The sequence below is a fragment of the Camelus ferus genome, chromosome 1, assembly GCF_009834535.1.
Source record: "Camelus ferus isolate YT-003-E chromosome 1, BCGSAC_Cfer_1.0, whole genome shotgun sequence".
Taxonomy (NCBI): Eukaryota; Metazoa; Chordata; class Mammalia; order Artiodactyla; family Camelidae; genus Camelus; species Camelus ferus.
Window position 1 is genome coordinate 116348850 of NC_045696.1, and position 23026 is coordinate 116371875.

At 43.3% G+C, this 23026-nt stretch overlaps 1 protein-coding gene and 1 non-coding gene across 3 annotated transcripts in view; both read right to left on the reverse strand.

Moving 5' to 3' along the window:
- The window catches only part of KAT2B (lysine acetyltransferase 2B), a 92625-nt gene that overhangs the window by 65496 nt on the left and 4103 nt on the right, over positions 1–23026 (reverse strand). The window lies entirely within an intron of this gene.
- Positions 3490–3596, reverse strand: LOC116666766. The gene has a single exon (XR_004323666.1). It is a non-coding gene; the product is annotated as a U6 spliceosomal RNA (small nuclear RNA).

Consider the following 23026-nt stretch of genomic DNA (forward strand, 5'->3'; position numbering starts at 1 on the left):
TAAGTATAAAATATAATGAATGCATAATGGGTATTAAAAAATCTATGAGTATAAAATAACTATATGAGTAAAATATAATGAGTATGATGAGTATAGAAATACCTATATGAGTACAAAAGTACAGAATATAAAATGTACTCTCTATAATGATTATATATATAATGAGTATAATAGTATCTATATAATGAGGTATCACCTCACACTAGCCAGAATGGCCATCATTAAAAAGTCTACAAACGATAAATGCTGGAGAGGGTGTGGAGAAAAGGGAACCCTCCTTCACTGTTGGTGGGAATGTAAATTGGTGCAGCCACTAAGGAGGACAGTATGGAGATTCCTTAAAAAACTAAAAACAGACTTACCATATGATCCATCAGTCCCACTCCTGGGCATATAACCAGAGAAAAATATAGTTCAAAAAGACATGCACCTCAGTGTTCATAGCAGCATTACTGACAATAGCCAAGACATGGAAATAACTCAAATGTCCATCAACAGATGACTGGATAAAGAAAATGTGGTATATATATAAATAAATACAGAATAAAATAATGCCACTTTGCAGCAACATGGATGGACCTGAAGATCGTCATTCTAAGCGATGTAGTTAGAAAGAGAAAAATGCCACATGATACCACTCACATGTGGAATCTAAAAAAATGACACAAGTGAACTACTTAATATTTATAACTTAGCTGACTGATTTCTTGAATATGTGTAAGCACATCTGACTGTCCTTTATGCCTGGATGACTGCATTCTGTTGATTCTTATTGTGTTAGTTGGCTTTATTCCTTTGATAGCTACTTAAGTTTAAAAAGCTAAAGCCCTAAACTGTTCTTAGAAACAACGAACAGTACGTATATGTACATTTTAAAAAATATGTGCCGTATATTGTATATATGTATTTACATGCAATATTGTAAATGTGCGGTCAAGTTGTATCAATTTTACCTAATTAAACTGAAAAATGAAAGAAAATCTCTATAATGAGTATAAAAATCTATATAATGAGTATAAACCTATATAATGAGTATAAAAATATCTCTCTCACAAAACTGTTGGGGGCACTAAGTAATTAATGCAGGAGGCACTGAACGAATGGAGGTGGTAATAAAGAAGATGATAATATGCCAGGAGTGCATGTCGGGTGAAGGAGGAGATGGGACAAGAGCTTTATAAGCCATGATGAACTATGACGGTTAATACTTTAAAGCAAGGACTTGAAGAGTATGCAACCAATGAAAGCAGCCAGAGGATACTGGCCCCAGTCACTGTGAAATTGGCCACAGCTCTGACTGAACAAGACTGGACCGTTTACAAATGAAAAGTCATGCTCCTCACAGAACAAATCAGCTCCATTCCCACGATACGTGAGAATGATGGAAATTACTCAAAATGCTCACTGGGTGATCGCAGGGGACATTTTCATAACTGACTGGATGCGAAGAGAGAGAAATGGCCAGGTTTCATGTACACAATCCCTCAGCAAAAGCACCGTGTATCAAAGTCCATGGGACATGGTTAAGGCCACAGTTAAAGGAAAACATAGATCCTTCAATGAACTTGTGGAAAAAACAGAAAGATTAAAAATAAATAAACTAACCATTCAACTCAATAATCTAGGGGGGAAAGTAACACACTCAAGGAAAACAGATGAAAGAAATTAAGGTAAAAAATTTTTAAGGAAATCAATAATGAGCAAAATCATACACCTAACCAGTATAACCATGGTTGGTTTTTGAAAGAAAACATTAAACAAACTCTTGGCAAGTCTAATCAAGGAGGTTGGGAGAGCATAGCAAAAAAAAAAAAAAAAAAAAAAAAAAGGAGATAAAACTACAGATTTATTTTATAGCTAAATAAGTACTCTGTAGAACTTTATGCCAATCAATTTGATAAACTAGAGGAAACCCAGTGAGTTCCTTGGAAAACATAAATTATCAACCCTGATTTAATAAGTAGTAAATTTTCTAAAAACCCTAGAAGAAAAAAGTAGTCAAAGATCTACTCCTAAAAAAGGACCCAGGTCCAGATGGTTTTATGGGAAAGTTCTAGTTACTCTCAAGGGCTGTCCAACATAAATATGTGAACCACAGAAAAAATTTAAAATTTTCCAGTAGCCACATTTTAAAAAGTAAAAGAAGTAGGTAAAACTAATTTAAGTAATATATATATTGCCTATAATGTCTAAAATATTATCATCTCAACATGTGAATTGGTATAAAAACATTATGAATATGGCATTTTACAAATTTTTTTTATGCTAAGTCTTCAAAACTCCAAGCGATGTCTGACATGGTACATCTCAATTCAAATGGTGGCAGGTGCTCAAGTCATTTGTGGCTAGTGGCTACCATATTAGCCAGCAGGAGACCAGTTCGTTCCTATGTATTGTAGACTGTGCCAAAGTGCAACGCATTAGAAAAAGAATTTTTTTAAAAACTCTCATATCATTCTATGAATTTAGTATAACCCTGACACTAACACAACATACAGAGAGCAAAAAGCATGGAAAAAGTCACCAGCTCAACCTCACAAAAACAGAAATAAAATATTTGTCAATCAAATTCAACAGTACACAATCAAAATCATGCATCTTTTTTTTTCTTTTCCAGTTTTATTAGGTAGAATTGTTACAATTTGACTGCACGTGTACAATATATTGTATGTAAATACATATGTACAATATACTGCATTTTTTTTTAGTTTATATATATGTACTGATCATTGTTTCTAAGAACAGATTAGAGCTTTAGCTTTTTAAACTTACATAAGTTACCAAAGGAATAAAGCCAACCACAAAATAAAAATCAACAGAATGCGGGGATTCAATCATAAAGGACAGTTAGATGTGCTTACACATATTCAAGAAATCAATCATCTAAGTTATTAATAATAAGTAATTCATTTGTGTCCTTATTTTTATTATTTTTTTTTTAGATTTCACCTGTAAGTGATATATGGCTTTTTTCTTTCTTTTTCCAGCCCACTTCACTTAGAATGACGATCTTCAGGTCCACCCATGTTGCTGCAAATGGCATTATTTTGTTCTTTTTTATGGCTGAGTAGTGTTCTATCATATATATGTACCATGTCTTCTTTATCCAGTCATCTGTTGATGGATATTTGTATTGTTTCCATGTCTTGACTATTGTAAATAGTGCTGCTGTGAACATTGGGGTGTATGTGTCTTTTTGAATTGTATTATTCTCCAGGTATATGCCCAGGAGTGGGATTGCTGGATCACATGGTAAGTCTATTTTTAGTTTTTTAACGAACCTCCATACTGTCCTCCATAGTGGCTGCACCAATAAAATCATGCATCTTGATTGGTACATAATAACTAAAGCTTGTTATAGGAATGCATAGATAGATATTTGAAACAAATTGATTATGTTAAGAAATTAAAGGAAGATGAAAGAATTACAGTTGATGCCCAAAAAAACTTTTCATAATACTCAGCATCAATTTCTGATTTTTTTTTTTTTTAAATACAGAACGATTCACAAACTTGCATGTCATCCTTGCGCAGGAGCCATGCTAACCTTCTCTGTATCGCTTCAATTTTAGTATATGTGCTGCCAAAGCAAGCACAATTTCAGATGTTTTTTTTTAAATAGCAAATTTGGCACAGAAGAAAATTATCTTTTTTTAATTAATTTTTAAAAAAAAGTTTTCTTGGGGGGTAATCAGGTTCACTTATTTATTTATTTATTTTTAGAGGAGGTACTGGGGATTGAACCTAGGACCTTGTGTGTGCTAAGCATGCACTCTACCACTTGAGCTACACTCTCCCTCCAGAAGAAAATTATCTTAACTTGAAAATAAACATTATACTGAACAGAGACAAGAAACTGTTCCTGTTAAAGTTACCAAAACAAGGAAGCCCTGAATACGCCCAGAGTTCAACACTGTACTATCAGTACACAAAAACCATGAAAATTGGCAGGCAATGCTTAGAGATTATCAAAACTAAAAAAAAAAAAAAAACAATAAATTGGCTGGATATAAGATCAACATACAACACACAGATTTTATATCAGAAATAACCACTTGGAAAATGTAATAGGAAAAAAATCTTAATAGCAAGAGCCATCAAATACTTAGGAATAAATCTTCAAGATGAGTAAGACCCATAAACAGAAAACTACAACTGTCTACTGAAGACCAATAAATGAAGAAATATGCATTATTCTTGGAATATTCAATATTGCAAAACTATCAATTCTCAAGGAAGACTCAATATTGTAAAAATATCAATTCTCTTCCAATTAATCTATGAATTTTGTTAAGTCAGATCAGTTGAGAGAATATACACTTACAATGCATTTATCAAAGTATTAAGATCCAGAACATAAAAAGATCATCTACAGAACAATAAAAAGGTTTGACAGAAAGAAAACAGCAAACCTAAGTGAAAGAAAAATATATGTTAATAGCAAATAAACCTATACAAAGTGGTCAGCATAGCTGGTAATGGAGAAATGAAAAATTAAAAGCCCTGTGAGATATTTCCTCACAGTAATTATGATGGCAAAAAATAAAAATAAAAGGTTGACATTGTTAATATCTAAAGTAACCAGGATGTGAGGAAACATGCATGCAACTGGTACACACGTATGGGAGGGGACACTGGTGCAGCCTTTCAGAAGACAAGTTGAAATGTTCCTGCCCTTTGGCCCGAATGCACTACTGGGAAACTCTCTTACAGAAATAATTCACATGTGCTCAATGACATTTGTCTGCTGTTTATTAAAGCAAAATATAAATATATATGTCATCTTATATACAGCAAATACATACATAGGTCATCTAACATTTGATCCACAAGAGAAGAAACTTATTAAATTATATAGATTGTTACAGGCTAACTTACAATAGCCAAGATATGGAAGCAACCTAAGTGCCTGTCAACAGATAAACGGATAAAGATGTGGTATATAAGGACAATGGAATATCACTCAGCCATAAAAAATGAAATTTTGCCATTTGCAGCAACATGAATGGATTATTATGCTAAGTCAAATAAGTCAAGCAGAGAAAGACAAAGTACTGTATGGTATCACTTACATGTGGAATCTAAAAAAGAATGACAAACTAGTGAATATAATAAAAAGCAGCAGACTCACGGATTTAGAGAACAAACTAGTGGTTACCAGCAGGGAGCGGCAACAGAGGGGTAGGGGATTAAGAGATACAAACTATTAGGTATAAAATAAGCTACAAGGATGTATTGTGCAAGCAATACAGGCAATATTTTACAATAACTATAAACAGAGTATAACCGTGAAAAATTGTGAATCACTATATTGTACACCTGTAACTTACATAACACTGTACATCAATTACACTTCAATTAAAAAAAAGAGGTTTTTTTCACTCTTTTTTTTTTAATTGAAGTACAGTCTGTTACAATGCGTCCATTTCTGGTGTACAGCACAATGTCCCAGTCGTGCAGATACATACATATATTTGTTTCCATATTCTTTTTCATTATAAGTTGCAAGATATTTACTATAGTTCCCTGTGCTATACAAAAGAAACCTGGGGTTTTTAAAATCTATTTTATATATAGTAGTTAGTATTTTGCAAATCTCAACTATCTGTGCTGACACAGAAACTCTCTAGGTCCTGGTGAATAGAAGAAAAGGCAAACCATAGAATAATACCTAGCATCATTGAATGTATTTTTTTTAAATAAATGAATAATCAATTTAAATATACATGAATGTGGGTGTACAGAGGAACAAGATAGATATACATTTATGGGAGGGCGGTGCAAAAGTTGGGGAAGGGAAGGGACATTCACTCTGAACTTTGTTTTCCTCTCTGGTACTCATATTCATGGGTTGCTTGCTAATTCTCTCTAATGCTGATTCCTCACTGGGGAAAACAGAGTTCCAGAGAAATTCCAACGACAGTAACAGAGGCTCAGCACGCATCAGCTGGGGGAGGGAGGGTGGAAACCACATCCTTATCACAAACCACACTTAAGAACTCAAGGAGCCAAAACTGGTCCCCTGTGGGGCTGCTTATAAACCAGCCTCCTCCCCTCACCGAAGTCCAAGCCAAAAAAGAACAAGCCTGCAATTCTTGGAGAAGACAATACTGATTTTGAGAGATATAAATCCTGCCTCCATTATCACAACGGGCTTAGAGCAATTGGCCGAAAGAAAAATTTATGCCTCTTCTTGTCTTAACATGGGAGCATAATGCCGTGTTCCCAGGGGGCTGAGAGATGGATGGGTCACAAATCTCCCGGCAGGGAGATGAGTAATAACAGTCCCTTATGCCCCCTGCTCAATAAAAAATGCTGTGTCCCAAATATTAGCCACACGTATTTAAGCCACTTGTGACAGAAACGCTTAATAAACTGTACACCGATAAACCCTGATGCTTAAAAATGGAACTGAGCACAGGACTTTTCTTTCGAAACTGGCTAACTCTGCCTCTCCCACTGAGTCCTGGGAACCCAGGAGCTTCTACAAAGTAGGCTTGTATTTCTTTTGTTCAGAACTGACCGAGACTTCTTCCAAATAAACAGAAAATTCCATGGAAACTAAGAGGAGGATGAAGGGAGGGAGAGAAGAAAGGGGAGAGGGTGAAAACAGAAGGTGAAGCGCTGAAGCCCGCCGCACAGCGCCCCGGCTGCGCGGGCCAGGACGCGGAGGTCAGCCGCGGGGGCTGCCCAGCCCTTCGGCGGGTCCAGGCTGAGATGCGCCATAAGTGTGCTGAATTTCAAAGACTTAGTGCCAAGGGGAAAAACAGGTTAAAATATCTCATTAACTGATGGATCTGGAGATGATCATATTAAGTGAAGTCAGTCAGACAAAAAAGACAAATATCAAATGGTATCACTTTTATGTGGAATCCAAAAAAAAAAAAAGGATATAAATGATCTTATTTACAAACCAGAAACAGACTCACAGACACAGAAAACAAACTATGGCTACCAAAGGGCAAAGAGGTGGGGGGGAGAGATAAATTGGGAGTTTGGGATTAGCAGATACTAAATACTTCAGTAGGGGGTAGGGTAGAGCTCAGTGGTAGAGCGTGTGCTTAGCATACATGGGGTCCTGGGTTCAATCCCCAGTGCCTCCATTAAAGTAAAGAAATTAAAAAAAAAAACTAATTATAAAAAAACTACACTTCAATAAAAAAGACAATCATAAAAAAATTTATTGCTAGAAAAAGCTAACCATCAAAAAATATGTATGTATCTCATTAAGAATTATTTTATATCGATTACATGCTATAATCATATTTTAGGATATGAGGTTAACTAGAACATTTAAACTGAAGAAATTTAGCTGTTGGTCTTTCTCATTTTGTTTAGTGTAGCGCGGTGGGCTGAGCAGTGTCCCCCAAAGTTTATGCCCATCTGGAACGTCACAGTGGGGCCTTATTTGGAAACAGCTCTGACTACTTCAGGATCTTGAAATGAAATTATCCTGGTTTAGCCTGGGCCCTAAAACCAGTAACAGGTATTTCTGTAAGAGAAAGGAGAGAGGGAATGTGGAGTGACAGACACACGGAAGATGACACAGGGAGACGTATGCGGAGATACGGAGCATCAACAAGACCAGGGGCGCCAAGGATGCCAGGAGCCACCGGATGCTACGAAGAGGCAAGGAAGGATTCTTTACAGAGCCTTCAGAGGGAGCATGGCTCTGCTGACACCTTGATTTCAGATCTCTGGCCTCCAAAACAGAACTAAAGGAACTTCCTGTCACTGGACCCACCCTGTGTGTGACCATTTGTTCACAGCATCCCCAGGAAGTTTACACATGTGGCTATTAGGAAATGGAAGTCACATGTGGGGGTTCACATTCTATTTCTGTTGGACATTGCTGCCCTAGACTTTGAAGGGAATCCACCCCTAACACCCACGACTTCACTGTGGACCCTAACAGCTTAGGCACAGAACAGTCCCAATATTTCTTAAGTGGTTCTAACTGATTAAAGCAATACCCCATTGAAAGATCTGGAAGCCTCCTGACTTTTGCTCACTTGTTTCAGGACTTTTCATTCTGGTAGAATATGACAAGTGCTTCCTACGTGTGTACAAATATCGGGGGATACTTGGAAACTTAAGTGCACAACATTTTTAATATGCATGGGACGTACTGCCCGATTCACTAAATAGGACACATTGAGTCCTTTCAAAAAACCCTCGAATGCTAGCCTCGATGGCCAGCAAAGCATTTTCTGGCAAGTGTCCCGAGCTGCCACTCCCCCCACCCCCCGCCCTCTGCCTGGGCCTTCCAGATGTTCAGGCCCAGTTACTGCTCTTTGAGATAAGAGGTCTCCTTTCCAGACACCTTGCCCATGTCTCTCCTTAGTTAGACAAGACGGCTGCTAGCTCAGGGAAATCCCAAGGGGGCTGGCTTGCAGCCTCAACAAAGTATCAGCTAAAGGACAACCTCTTAGGGAGCTCGCTGCCAGGCCAATTACCACAGCAGCCGGCCCCCTAGGGCAGGGTGAGGTCACCTCGCGGGAGCCCACAGAGAAAAGGCCACCTTCTGGTTTCAACAGGCCTGGGATAAAAATAGTTTTGTCCCTCCCCAGCCCTTCCTCCAAAAATAAATAAACCTAATTACCTCCTCCCTAAAATTAAAAAAAAAAAAAATAGTTTTGCCCCAATAGGATCCAGGGTAAGAGGTCAAGAGAACACATCAGATTTTGTGAGAGTCCACAGAAGCCGGGATGGAGGATGAGAAGGAAGCAAAACTGGATCAACAAGGGATGGTGACCCACCTGACAGGCAGCCTGGGGAGCAGGGTGCCCCCAGGTCGCACGGTGTTGACAAGTGAGATGGGTGTGAAGATATCTGGGTGACATTCAGTGGAGCAGGAGACAGACAGCCAAGCTGTCCAGCAGGATTCGGTCGGGCTTAAAATGCTGGAAAGTCACATTGGCTGGAAAACTTAAATCAGTGACAGGGATGCCCCAGGGACAAAAAAACAAACAAACAAACAAAAAAACAACCCTGATGGGAAATGTATGGAGTAAAACTGTGAATCCAACACTCGTTAACCATCAAAAACAAAAAAGGCGCTTGTATACATGTTCCAAGCTCCCCCTGTATGCGAAAGGGATTACGCCCATTATTCAGCACAGAAAACTGAGGCTCCCAGACGTTCAGACATTTGCCTGAGCTTATTCCGTCTACCTGCAGGCAGCACTGAGTGTGTTCAGGCAGGTAGCTGGTCCTGTGGCTGTGGAGGAGGGGGCTCACTCCTGTTTTACCACCTCTCTGTTCCAGGCCGGACAAAGGCAGAATGTTTAAAGGTCAGGATCTAACACCGTAATGAGATATAACTTCACACCCACGCAGATGGCGGTAATCAAAAGGGCAGATAATAAACACTGCCAAGGATATGAAGAAATAGGAATCTGCACATATCCTTGGAGGGGACTGTAAAACAGTGCACTCACTTTGGAAAATGGCTTGGCAGTTTCTTAAGAAGTTAAATAGAGACCAAGAGACAATCTAAAAATAAAGCCTCACGTATATGGTCTAGTGATTCTCAACAGGGGTGCCAAGACCATCCCGTGGGAAAAGGCAGTCTTCCGACAAACAATGCTAGAAAAACTGGATGTTCACATGCAGCTGAATGAAACTGTTGGAGCCTTACCTCATACCATACAGAAAAACTGACTTCGACTGGATCAAAGACCTAAACATAAAACCTGAAACTACGAAACTCTGAGAAGAAAACGTAGGGGGAAACTTCACGGCGTTCGATTTGGCAATGATTTCCTGGGTAGAACACCAAAAGCGTAGGCAACCACAACAAAAAATGCATAAAGTGGACTTCAGCAATATTTAAAACTTCTGTGCGTCAACAAACACAATCAACAGAGTGGAAAGTAGCCAAATCTTAGAGACAGAAAGAAGAACAGAGGTTTGGCAGTGGCTGAGTGCACGGAGGAACGCAGGCGTTGTCATCCAGTGCGTGGTGTAGAGCTTCAGTTTTGCAGAATGAAAAGAGGACCGCAGACCACGGTGATGGCTGCACGAAACATGAATTTCTCAGTGTCTCTGACCTGCACACTGAAAGATGGTTAAGATAATACATTTCATGTGATGCGTATTCTACCACTCAAAACAATAATAATTTTTTTTCAAAGTTAAGCGTCAGTTTACCACCTGACCCAACAAACCCACTCCCAGGCATCTACCTGACAGAAATGAAAACATAAATCTCACAAAGACTTGCACGCACATATCCACCAGTAACATTATTCATAGTAGCCAAAAAGTGGAAGGAACCCAAAAGGCCATCAACTGGTGAATTCATAAACAAAATGGGGCATTTCCATAGATTGGAATATTATTCGGCAGCAAAAAAAAAAGAACGAAATGCTGATACAAGCTACCAAGTGGATGAACCTCAAAATCATTAAGCGTAAGAAGCTAGTCATAAAAGACCACATATTGCATAATCTCTTTATAAAAATGTCCAGAAAAGGCAAGTTCATAGACGTAGAAAGTAGATTCGTGGTCTGGGGCAGGGGGTGAAACAGGGTTGAGTACAAACAGACATGAGGACCCTTTTGGGGTGATGAAAAGCCTCCTAAAATTGGGTTCTTGGTGATGACCGTACAACTCAGCTTCCTAAAAATCACTGAATCGCACACTTACAACCAGAGGAATTTACAGCACGCACATTACAGCTCAATAAAATTGTTTCTGAAAAGGGCAAGACCTTGCCAGCAAATTATCACTTCAAATAGGGAACTTCTGCGAAGTCTCCCCACAGCACGTGCCAGAATGGAGGCTTATTTTCTCAAGTACAAATTAAAGAGGCTTAATAAGCTATATCACAACTAATGGAAGACTAGCACGTGGGTGTCGCCATCTCTGCCCCTTCTGACCCAAGAAAGCGACAGAAGTGGCAGCACCTGGGTGGCCGCACCCCCACTGTCAGGAATCTGTCCCAGCAAAGGGGAAACAGCAAGTGACAGAACTAAGTCGGTCATTAAGTGGGTCGCCCTGTTTTTAAAATTAGTGGAGAGCTTGAAACAATTAAAACTTGCTAATAATAAAGCCGTGCTGCTGGTGCTCCTTTCGGGGAACCTCACTCACACCTTGACCTGCTCACACGCAGCTGCCTGGCTGGCTCCCAAATCCACTCAAGCCTAATCGGAATCAAAAATGGGTTTTTTTGGCAGGTGAGGAGGGGAGGGCATAGCTCAGTGGGAGAGCGCCTGCTTAGCACACACAAGGTTCCATCCCCAGTACCTCCATTAAATAAATAAATAAAAATAAACCTAATTACCTCCCCCTAAAAACAATGAAAAATGAAAATAAATTTTTAAAAAAGAAAATGGATTTTTGTAGTGAATCTAGTCCCCCTCTCTGATTGAATTCTAGTATAGAATCCAAGATGCAGCCTCGGGGTGGATGAAAATTTTCTGGAAATGATTACCGGGGAGGGAGGAGTGAAACAGGGGGTGGAGGGGATAGGAGTGAGAGCTTATTTGCTACCACTGTGGGCTGTCTGAATTTGGCTCTTAACTGCATGCCTGTGTCACTCTGGAAAAAAAAAATTCTTTTAATCCTATTTTCAAACAGCAGCCACACCTGGAGTCCTGCTGTTTTGAGCCGTGGTCCTTATAAATTTCCTCTCTGACAGTGAACCCTTTGGAAGCAGTCTGGGTAAAGCTCCCAGGAACCAGAGCAGCGCTGCTCCAACTTTAACCTGCTCCCGAACGACCGAGGAAAGCCTGTTAAAGTGCAGATTCAGAATCAGTGGGTCCGGGGTGGGGCCTGAGAGTCTGCATTTCTAACAAGTCCCCAGGTGAGGACCTCACTCAGAGCCGCAACGATCTGAAGGAAAAAAATAATCCTTTCTGGGACATGAACCATTTTGCTCTCTTCACCGTGTGGCCATCCTCCTGGCTCCACAGGTGCCCACGGAAGGCCAGCGGACACCATGGGGCTCTGACCGGACACTGGGAGTTTTGAACTGGGGAATTTTGGGCACCAGTGAAACGAATTAAGTGGGAGTGGGGATTCCTCCCTCAGGAGACCAAATCCTCCTGGAGCCAAGAGGGAAACTGGGTTGGAAGCGGAGAATGGATAACCGGTGAGGTAATTCAGTAGCAGGAGCAGCTCTGAAGACCTTAATTAAGAGTGCCATTTTGGTGGGGAAAGCCACAAGGAACCACAAAATCAAATGCTGAAGAGAGTGTCGAGGGTGCAGGGGAACAGAAATCACGCCATGAGGGGCGACCCAGAGCGAGACAACCAGGTGCAAACACCCGGTTCAAACAAGGCTCTCCCGGGCCCTCCAGGACTCGCCCCAACACCACACCAACAGAAAGCCCTGGGCAGGAGGCACCCGGGTCTGCAAGACGTCCCCGGGCCTGAGCTGGGTTTGAATAAGGAACTGTGCTCTTCACGCTTAATAATCAGGTTTGGCTGACCCCAAGGCCCAGGTCCCTCAGGCATTACCTCAGAAGGTGCCAGAATGACTCCAGCACCACCAAATGACCCAGGGCTGGGCCAGACCCGTCATTACGTCTGAGTCACCTCTCCAGGCCCAAACCCAAACATGCATCACCCCTGGAAGGGCCTCGAGAGGTCCTGAGAGACGCCAGAGGCAAGAAACTGGTGCCCAGAACCCTGGAGCCCTGACAATTCCTGGAATTTTTTCATACACCTCCCCACCTCCCCAAACTGGTGAACTTGCCAAAGCCTCGGCCCAGCCTCCAGCACAGCAGAGATTCCTCACGCTGGCTGGCTGGCCCCCAGCAGCCAGGCCACCCGGTGACGACGGAATCTCTCACTCCTCCGCCTGCCGTCTTGGCCCCACCAGGATGAGCAAAATAAGCCGCTTCCTCGGAAGCTCCCGGTCTCAGTCATTATCTGGGCTGATGACACCCAGATCCAAGGAACAAGCCCCACCTGCAGAGCAGAAGGTCCAGCCCACGTTTCCAAGTGTCTGCACCGGGCATCTCAGCCCGGGAGGTTTCACATTAAGGTGAACACCCCCTCTCAACTGCCCTGTTCGTCACCTCGGCGCTAGTTAGCCGTCCCCCAGCTCCCGAACGCAATCCATCCATCTGCCTTTGAAGCCCTCACCCGAGGCCATGTGATTCTCCTTGCGAAGTCTCTCCCAGATTCATACCTTCTGCTCTCCCACTGCCCAGGCCCTCGGCCAGGCCCTTAATAGCCAGTTAGAAGCCCACCCCTTTGATACATTCCCACCCCCACCCTCCATGTAACACCCACCGCACACAGGGCTGGACCCTGAACTGCCGCTTAACACCGTCAAACATTTCTGCCGGCTACTTTCTGAGGCAGTGTTCGCCTGCATCGCCCTGTTTCCCCACCCGATAACCCAGAGGACCCGTGATTCAGCGCTCAGGGAAGGGCTGTGGCTTGTCCGAATTCACCCAGCTGCCAAGGAGCAAGCACTCAAGCCCAAAACCTAACACTCCTCGCTCCGAGACACCGCGTGTCTCCTCCTTCCTGAAGCGCAGAGACTCGCTGTCAGTAAGTGGGATTCAGTTCCAAGTTTTCGACCCGAAGTTCAAGACCTTCTACAACTGTTTTCTTCTTTACCCAGTGGATCGATTCCACTTCCTGCTATGATCATTTCCTCGTTTTTCCTTCTTCTTCAGTTTGGCTGGTCTCTTTCTTAAGACCAACGATGATGGCTTAGCACAGCTTTTAAGTGTAATGGTTGCTACCATTTACCGAGCATGTAGAATGTTCCAGATTCCCTACCCAACTGCTAAATGGATTATCTCACTTTATCATCAAGACAGCACCTGACCACTAAGAGACGTACCTAATTTAACACATCTGTAAAAGAACTTGGGATTCCCACCCACCCCAGTGTGCTCCTCCCTGGGTCTCGCCCCTCCTGGTAAATGGAATGACCATCCTTTCAGCTGCTCAGGCCAGCAACCCAGACATTACGTTCACGTGTGTCTTTTGTTCACATGCCGGAATCACCAACTCAGCAATAAAATCAAATCCCGCTGCCTCTGCACTCGTCATACTCTCTCCTCCTCACCCCCTCCCCTGACACACCCTCCTCCAAGCCACCATCCGCTCGTATCTACACGGCAATCACTTCAGCTGGTCCTTTTCTTGTCCACTTTATTCCTCTCAGAGCAGCCAGAAGGGGTGCTTGAAAATACAGGTCTTCTCTGAATCGACTGGAAACAGCCCAGGTACCCATCAACAAGTAGACAGGTAAACAAAATGTGGTTCAGCCATACAGCAGAGTATTTCTCGGTAATAAAAAGAAATAAACTTCTGATGCATGCAACGCCGTGGATGGATCCCAAAATTACCAAGATGAGTGAAAAAAGAACAGTGTGCACAGACATAGGAAACAAACTTGTGGTTACCAAAGGGAAGAAGGTTGGGGTTTGCGGATACACACTACTATATATAAAATAGATAAACAACAAGGTCCTACCATACAGTACAGGGAACTGTATTCAATACTTTGTAATAACCTATAATGAAAAGGAATACATAAATATATATACACACACTCGTATAAATGAATCACTACGCTGTGCACCAGAAATTAACACAACAGTGTAAATCAACTACACTTCAGTAAAAAAAAAAAAGTGGATTAAAAAAAGTGGAGAGGGAAGGGGGAGGGGCAAACTAGGGGTATGGGATTAACAGATACAAACTACATGTATAAAGTAGATAAGTAACAAGGATTCACAGTATAGTGCAGGGAATTATAGGCATTATCTTGTAATAACGTACAATGGAATATAGTCTGCAAAAATACTAAATCACTATGCTGTACCCCTGAAACTAATACTGTAAATCAACTATACTTCAATTTTTAAAAAAATAAATTAAAAAGTTACAAATAAAAAAAAAAAAAACAGAAGCATGCAGACTGTGTGTCATTTATAAGAAACTCTAGAACATCAAAACTAACCCGTGGTGACATAAAGTAGAACCGTGGTTGCCTCGTGGGGCGGGGGTGGGGGGGACGGCAGGGCGGATTTGAATGGCAAGGAGCAGGAGGGAAGTTTCTAGGGTGACGAAAATGTTCTGGGTCCTGATGGGCATTTGTTTGAACTGCCCAGAAGTGGAGACGGGATCACTTCACCTAGCCCCATCTACCTCTCCTACCTCACCTACACTCACTCGTCTCCCACCCTCACCATCTAGCCACCGGGGCCACCAGGTGGCCCTTTCTGGACCCAGAGTCTTTGCCCTTCTCCCCCCGGCTCCCCACTCACAGCTGGCCTCCTGTCGTGACGCTCGCCCAGGACGCCTCCCCTCTGCAGAGACCCTCTCAGGCTGCACCTGAAGGAGATCCCCAGGCACCCCCTCCTTGGTGGCTTTGTCCTCATCCTCTGTGCGTGTGGCACCTACCACTTTCTGCTGTCTGCTTCTGCTACCGGGAAGCAAGCTCTACCAGGGCGAGGGCCCATCTGTCACTGTGTCCCCAGATCTAAGTCAACGCTTGGCACGTGCAGGAACAATTTGTTGAATGAATAAGAGAGCTGGCAGCATTCCTCCCTCCACTGCACAGCCACGGGACCCGGGGCTGGTGAAGGGCACCGCGTCCCTGCCGCCTCCCAGCAAGAAAGCGGCGCGTCGTATTCAGATGCGGGTCCTGTGCTGCCCGGGTCCACGTTCCCAGCCACCCCATGCCTTGCTCACTTCTCCACTCCACTGCATCCTGCTCACCCCAGCTGGGCTGGGCCCACTCCCCGCCCCACCCGCCCCAGCTTGGGATGGGTTTCTCTTTGCACGGACTTACTTGCATAGGTTCTCTCTCCGCACGGACTAACTGTGCCTGATTATTCACATTCATCTTTCTTTCCCTTTGTGTCTGTCTCCCCCTCGAGATGAGGGACTCCTGGTGGCTGTCACGCCCTTTGGTCACTCGCCACACACCGAGGACAGAGCTGGGCACAGGCACCTAGCCAGCACCAGCAGACACCTTCCCTCAGAGGTGGGCTGAGTCAGGTGGTCCTGTGAGTGTGTGCTGGTCCTAGATGATGTGACTCACTTCGCTGTTTCAGAGGACACTGACCTTGGCCTCCCTGGCATCCTGCCAGCCAGTTTCAACACTAGCTCATTAGAGCAGAGGCAGGCTGGGGCGGTCGCCATCAGTCACTAGGACATTAGTCAGGTTGCACCCCTGGACTTCTGGAATCTCCTGCACAACACCGAAGCTGGGCCGAGAGCTCGCAATGCACGGGGACCGCTTAGGATGGTGTAGAACTGATGGAGACGTCCCCAGTTGGGGGGTGGCCCACCCTGGGGTCACAGAAGAGGGGACCAAGAGCCCCTGCTGAGGTCAGGGGGTGTACCTTCCACGTGGATCACTGGAGATGTTATTCACACTTTTTTCCAAAATAAATGCATTTGTCTCCTGATTAAAAAAATAATAAGCCCCGTGTCTGGGCCTCAGGGTACAAACAGAAGAACAAATTAAATAAAGCCTAGTGGAGCTTTTGTTTAAGTGCACAGCAAAGCCACAAAAAATAGAAACTTGTTAGAAAACAGAACTTTACAGGCGATTGAATTTTTTTTTTCTCTTCTAGATCACCAACATAATCTGGATGTTTAGAATATATGGAGGGGCCTTTTCCCCCTCCATAACCCCACTGGTCTTCCAATACTCACAACCCCCTTGTGTGAATTTAAATTTGCTGAAGAGGAAATGGGGTCAGAGAAGTTCACCTCATCCACTCAGAGGAGAATCAAAAGCGGGTGTGGCTTCTCCTTGCTCCGTCTTGAGCTGAAGTCCAGGCCATCAGACAAACACCATGTGTCATCAGGTGCCCGTGAGCTGAGTGTCAGGAGACGCCATTCCAGCCCTGATGGGGGCCGCCCTGCTGCCGTCCGCACGGCTGTGGGCAAGTTGCTAAACCTCTCTGGGGCCCAGTTTCCTTGTCTTTAAAACAAAATTTCCTCTCCTCCAACCTCACGAAGGCTGTGAATGTGAAATCACCCATTCACTCAACTCTACCATGTGCGAGGTGTGGTCCGCGGACCGGGGATACGGAATGGACCAAACTCCTTGCTTCACAGAACTTCTCTTGTCATAAAGGAAACTGACAGGAAATTTGAAAATAAATTGCAGTAAAAGAAAGCAAAACCAGGGAAGATGACAGACCGACGGGGGACGGTCACTTTCACTGGGGCAAAGGGCCGGGCGGGGCTGGGTCGGGAAGGCTTTTCTCTGAGAACCTGGCATTTGAGAACAGACGGGAATGGGTTTTGACAACGAGCCACACCAATACCCAGGGAAGAAAAGTGTGCAGTGCCGGGGGCACCACAGGCAATCAGATGCCAGCAAAGAAAGCAATTCAACATTATAAAGGATGCAATTCTATTTCAACTATAACCTGGCGATGAATTGTCATATGGAGTCTGGACAGGAGCTATCAGAGCAGAAACCTTCTAAAGCACCCCGTGGAAACAAATGTTAGGTGAATAAATAAAGGGCAGGGGTATAACAGGACCCCCCCCCATGCCCACACACACGCAAGTAAAATGGGTGAAGCTCCCATCGCCAGCTCCGTCAATCACAGGACCGATGGCTTTCTCAGTGAAGGGTCCACACGACTGCACTAAATAGTAAGCTTCTCTTATATATTTAATATGAGTTTTCAAGGATGAGTTGTCATGCAAAAACTGTAGGCTGCATAGTAATCTGTGTCCCTCACTGCCACTCCTAGGGAGAAGGTGGCCCATAGGGGCCTCAGCCCACAGTTGAAGAGATCGTGTGAAGACGAACCAGAGCATTCTTTGTCCCATGTCTCCATCCCCTGGGCCAATAACACAGAGGTGCCGGTGCGCACCTGGGCTTCACGTGCCAGCCTTCCAGGGACCCCCCACAGCCCCCACCATGCACGGCTCTGCGTGGCTTACAGGACACACTGTATAACTCAAGTCATCTTCCAGAACCAAGGGAGGGTGCCAGCAGGACTTAGCATGAATATTTACCAGTGAGGGCTCACCGAGACAGACTCCGGGGAGAAGGAACCATGCAGGCTGGCCATTCCGTGGCTGTGACATCACAGGCCCCCAACAGCCCACCTCTCCTCCATTCCAAACCTCCTCTACCAGCTCAGCCAGCACACCTCCTGGATTTCCTGCCCATGTGCCTGCACAGCACACCCGAAGATCAGATCTTCATCTTTTCTTTCAAAAGCCTAATTAACATTCATCTTAGAAGGGTGTCCACAACCAATGACTTCCATTCTGAAAATGGTTAACAATGTTGAATTTGTTGTTTTCGCTTAAAAACATGTGTCTTTACATGCACCCCAATGTTCACAGCAGCACTATTTACAACAGCCAAGACATGGAAGCAACCTAAGTGTCCACTGATGGATGACTGGATAAAGAAGCTGTGGTATATTTATACAATGGAATACTACTCAGCCATTAAAAAAGAATAAAATAATACCATTTGCAGCAACATGGATGGACCTGGAGAATGTCATTCTAAGTGAAGTAAGTCAGAAAGAGAAAGAAAGATACCATATGATATCACTTACATGTGAAATCTAAAAAAAAGGACACAAATGAAGTTATCTACAAAACAGAAACAGACTCATAAACATAGAGAACAAACTTATGGTTACCAAGGGGTAACAGGGGCGGGAAGGGATAAATTGGGAGTTTGAAATTTGCATCTCTTGGGGAGTGATGGAGATGTTAGCTGTCTTGATTGTGGTGGTGGCTTCATGGGTGTAAACATCTACCAAAATTCATCAAATTGTACATTCAAAATATGTGTAGTTTATTGTACAGGAACTACACAACAATAAAGGTCTTTAAAAATGTGTGTTTACAAACTGCAGCTATCTGCAGCAATACACACGTGTAGCTCAGACACCACAGAGCGACAGAAACCAGAGGGAAAGGCGTTCATCCCATGTGACTGCATTTGTGTGACGTTTAAGAGAGGCAACACTAATCTCTAGTAATAAAGATCAGAATGAGGGTTACCAGGGGTGGGGAGGGGGCACAAGGAGGCCTGTGAGGTGCCAGAAACGCTCCATAGCTTTATCTGGATGGCCGTTGCAGGGATGTGTGCATATGTAAAAACTCATCCAAAATCATCATATGTACTGATGACATGAGCAATTTCCCATCTGCATAGTAAAATTAAAAGTTTAAAAAAATGACTTACATACACCTCAATGTTCATAGCAGCACTATTTACAATAACCAAGACATGGAAACAACCTAAATGTCCACCAACAGATGACTGGATAAAGAAGCTGTGGTGTATTTATGCAATGGAATACTACTCGGCCACAAAAAGGAATGAAATAATGTGATTTGAAGCAACATGGATGGACCTAGAGATGACCATATCAAGTTAAGTAAGTCAGACTGAGAAAGACAAGTATCATATGATATCACTTATATGTGGAATCTAATAAAAGATACAAATTTTCATTTATAAACCAGAAATAGACTCATGGACACAGAAAACAAACCATGGTTATCAAAGGGGAAAGAGGGGAGGGATAAATTAGGAGTTTGGAATTAACAGACAGACATTACTATATATAACATAGATAAACAACAAGGACCCACTGTGTAGCACAGGGAACTATACTCAATTTCTTAGAATAACCTATAATGGGAAAGAATCTGAAAATATATGTGTGTGTATACATATACACATATATGTGTGTGTGTGTGTGTGTGTATCTGAATCACTTTGTTGTACACCTGAAACTAACATTGTAAATCAACTACACTTCAATAAAAAATAAAATTAAAAAAACAACTCATCAATTAAAAGATTTTTTAAAAAGACTTTCCTCTGGATTGTGCTGAAAAACTGCTGGGTATGTAGTCTTACACAGAGCTGAGTGGGGACCCCTGAACATCCAGGAGGGCCCATTCCTTACATCTCTAGTACGTCTGGCACCTTGGACAGCCTGAGTAGGTATCTCTTTCATCTCCTTTCAGCAGGGAATTCTGTTGGGCCAGCACAGTGACCATCCGCAATTGTCAGCTTTAAAACAATCAGGGGCATGCATCTGTCTGTCCTGGGCCAGTCATAAAGCACACTTATTTTGTTTGCTTTATGGCCTGCACAGTTTTCAGTGAACTAGAAAAGCCTTTGAACATACCTCTCAATAGGAGCACCATAAACATCAAACGGGAGCAGAAGACTGCCTGAGACAAACGAGGTCCCCTCTGTGAAGCATCTGGAAGAGCGGCGTCCCTTCCACCCCATGGGAAAGTCCGGGAAGAGGGTGCCAACGGCGCACTGGGGACAGAGCCTCTGGGGGCACCTTCCGCCGAGTCAGCCCTGCAGCTGGAGGAAGCTGCTTAATTTAACTTCTCTGGGTCTCAGCTTCCTGCTAGGAAAATGACCTTCCTCACCTGTCTCTTACCCCAGGTAGAAGACTCAGATGACTGGTAGCAAAACACCGCAACAGAACTGCTGATGCCAGTGGAAAGCGTTTCAAACTAAAACCGCCGTCTGTGTGATGCCTGCATTCTAAGAACTCTCACATATGCCAGACGCGTTCATCTTCACAACACGTAGGGGAGGTGGGACCTTGCCTCCCACTTCCACAGTGAGGAAACTGGAAGACAAGGCAGTTCAGGGGCTGCCCGGGGGCACAGGGTGGTGGTGGGGGATGATCTTCCAGGGTTTTGTCCAGGTGCCAGGTGGTCAGCAGGCCTGCACTCATGCCATGGGTGGCAGGTGGCATCTGTTCGAATCAGATGAGGAGGAAACCATCACGAGCAGGAAACCATTGACACCATTCCTAAACTGCTGCCTTCCTCTGGCGGAGAAACAAACAACTCAAACAGAAGCCACCGAGCCTTGGAAATGCAAGTTTTATTGGCGCTGCCCTGAGTATCCAGAGCTTTCATCTGAGAAGCAGATGTTCTGACTGTTCCAAGGTACCTCTCACGAAACTGTATTTTACCCTCAATGTCCTCTATGATGGGTCAGAGTTTTGGCTTTGCCTGATAGACACAATTAAATCCAGCCGGTGCAGACAGGTAACCAGGTTTAAATATACTGAGTGGTTAAAAAACAAACAAACAAAAACAGCCACAACAACCAAAACCCACCAGCGCTGAATCACAAAATGCAATTTGCAAGCACAAGCTTCTCAAAACAAAACAGTGCTCTACAGATTCTGTGCTGTTTCCCCTATAAACTTGCTTTTCTCAATTACATCAAACTGCAAATTGCAGTCTGAAGGCTTGATTTCCATCTTCCTTGAAAGTTTAGGAGGAAATAGAATTAAATTTGGTCATCTTTCTCTCAAGCTTTTTGTACCGTGCCTGCCAAACGAATCATTTTTCCTGTGTGCTTGGCTCCATGACACCACCTTTGAGAAGTTACCACACATGAAATCATTGTATGCAATAGATTTATGCAGCTAGAGTCTGATTTTTAAAAAACATTTTATCTACCCCCTTCTCCGTGTTAAGCTTTGCTGTAACAATACTACTTATATCAAAGAGTTTCCAAAAAGATACTTTTAATTGGTTTCTATTTGCAAACCAATAATCAGTTGATACAAACTATCACCGTAAAAGTGCCCAAGGTGGTGGGGGTGGGAACGACCAGTCTTTGGTGGGGATGGAAGTTATAAAACTGGACTGCGATGAGGGGAGGGTAGAGCTCAGTGGTAGAGTGTGTGCCTAGCAGGCATGAGGTCTTTGGTTCAATCCCCAGGACTTTAAAAAAAAAAAAAAAAGGAAGAAGAACTGGACTGTGGTTATGAACTGATACATTTACTCAACAGCACCTGACTGCACACTTACAGTGAGTTTGATGATCTATCCATTTTACCATAATAAAGGTTTTTAAAAACAAAGCAAGATTTTTCAGCTTTGGAGAGTTATTCAAACTAACAGGAAAAGCATTCATTTTTCCTATGCTGGAATGTATTTACGGTATTATGGGGCAATACGACTTTCCTCTAGGGCAGTTTCTCAGCTTCGGCACTATTGTCTTCTGGGGCCAGATGATTCTTTGTTGTGTGGGGCTGTCCTGTGCACGGGGGTGGAGGGGGCGGTTTTAGCAGCATCCCTGGCTTCTATTCACTAGTTGCCGGTAGCACCCCCTCCCCCCAATTACAATGTCCAAGAATGTCTTCAGACATTGCCAAATATCCCCTGGGGGGCAAAACAGCTCCTGAGTAAGAGCCACTGCTCTTCCCGCTGCTAATAGTTGAAAAGTAATCTGCTCTCCCCGGAGGAGAGACTGACAAATACAAACAAAGGCGTTCGGGACTCTCCCTCACTTTAAGGCTTGTTTGGGTGCCCCATCCACCAGCCTCCGGCCAAGGGCGGTCACTTTTCCTCTTGCATTGGTGCCTCTGCCACTGCTCTGCATATTCTACAGCCACGTGTCACTTTGAGATTATAAACCATTATTTTTTTTAATTCTTACATTTTATTGAAGTGTAGCCGATTTACAATGTTAGTTTCAGGTGTACAGCAAACTGATTGTTATACATGCACATACATATATATAGATATGTTTCTTCAGATCCTTTTCCATTACAGCTCATTACAAGAAATTGAATATAGTTTCCTGTATCTATATATATACAAATATGTATGTATAATTTTCCAGATTCTTTTCCACTAGAGTTTATAACCAGTTATTGGATATAGTTCCCTGTGCTCTATAATAGGTCCTTGTTGTTTATCTGTTTTATATATAGGAATGTGTATCTGTTAATCCCAAACTCCTAATCTATCCCTCCCTCACCTTTCCCCCCAGTAACTACAGTTTGTTTTCTTGTGTCTGTGAGTCTATCTCTAAACCATTATTTTCTAAATAATTGTGTAGCCCTTTGCCCTTTTCAGTCTCTAAGGATGGCACTCAGCCCAGAATCGAAGCAACCGGGTTCCCCATGGATGCTCTGTGGCCCCTGACTCTGACAGACAAGTAGAGCATCAGGCAATTTCGTTTCACCAGCATCCACCCCACACTTTCAGGTTCCAGGAACTCTAAGGGGACCTTTTCTCTTTTAACGTCAAGGGTGAAGTTACAGTC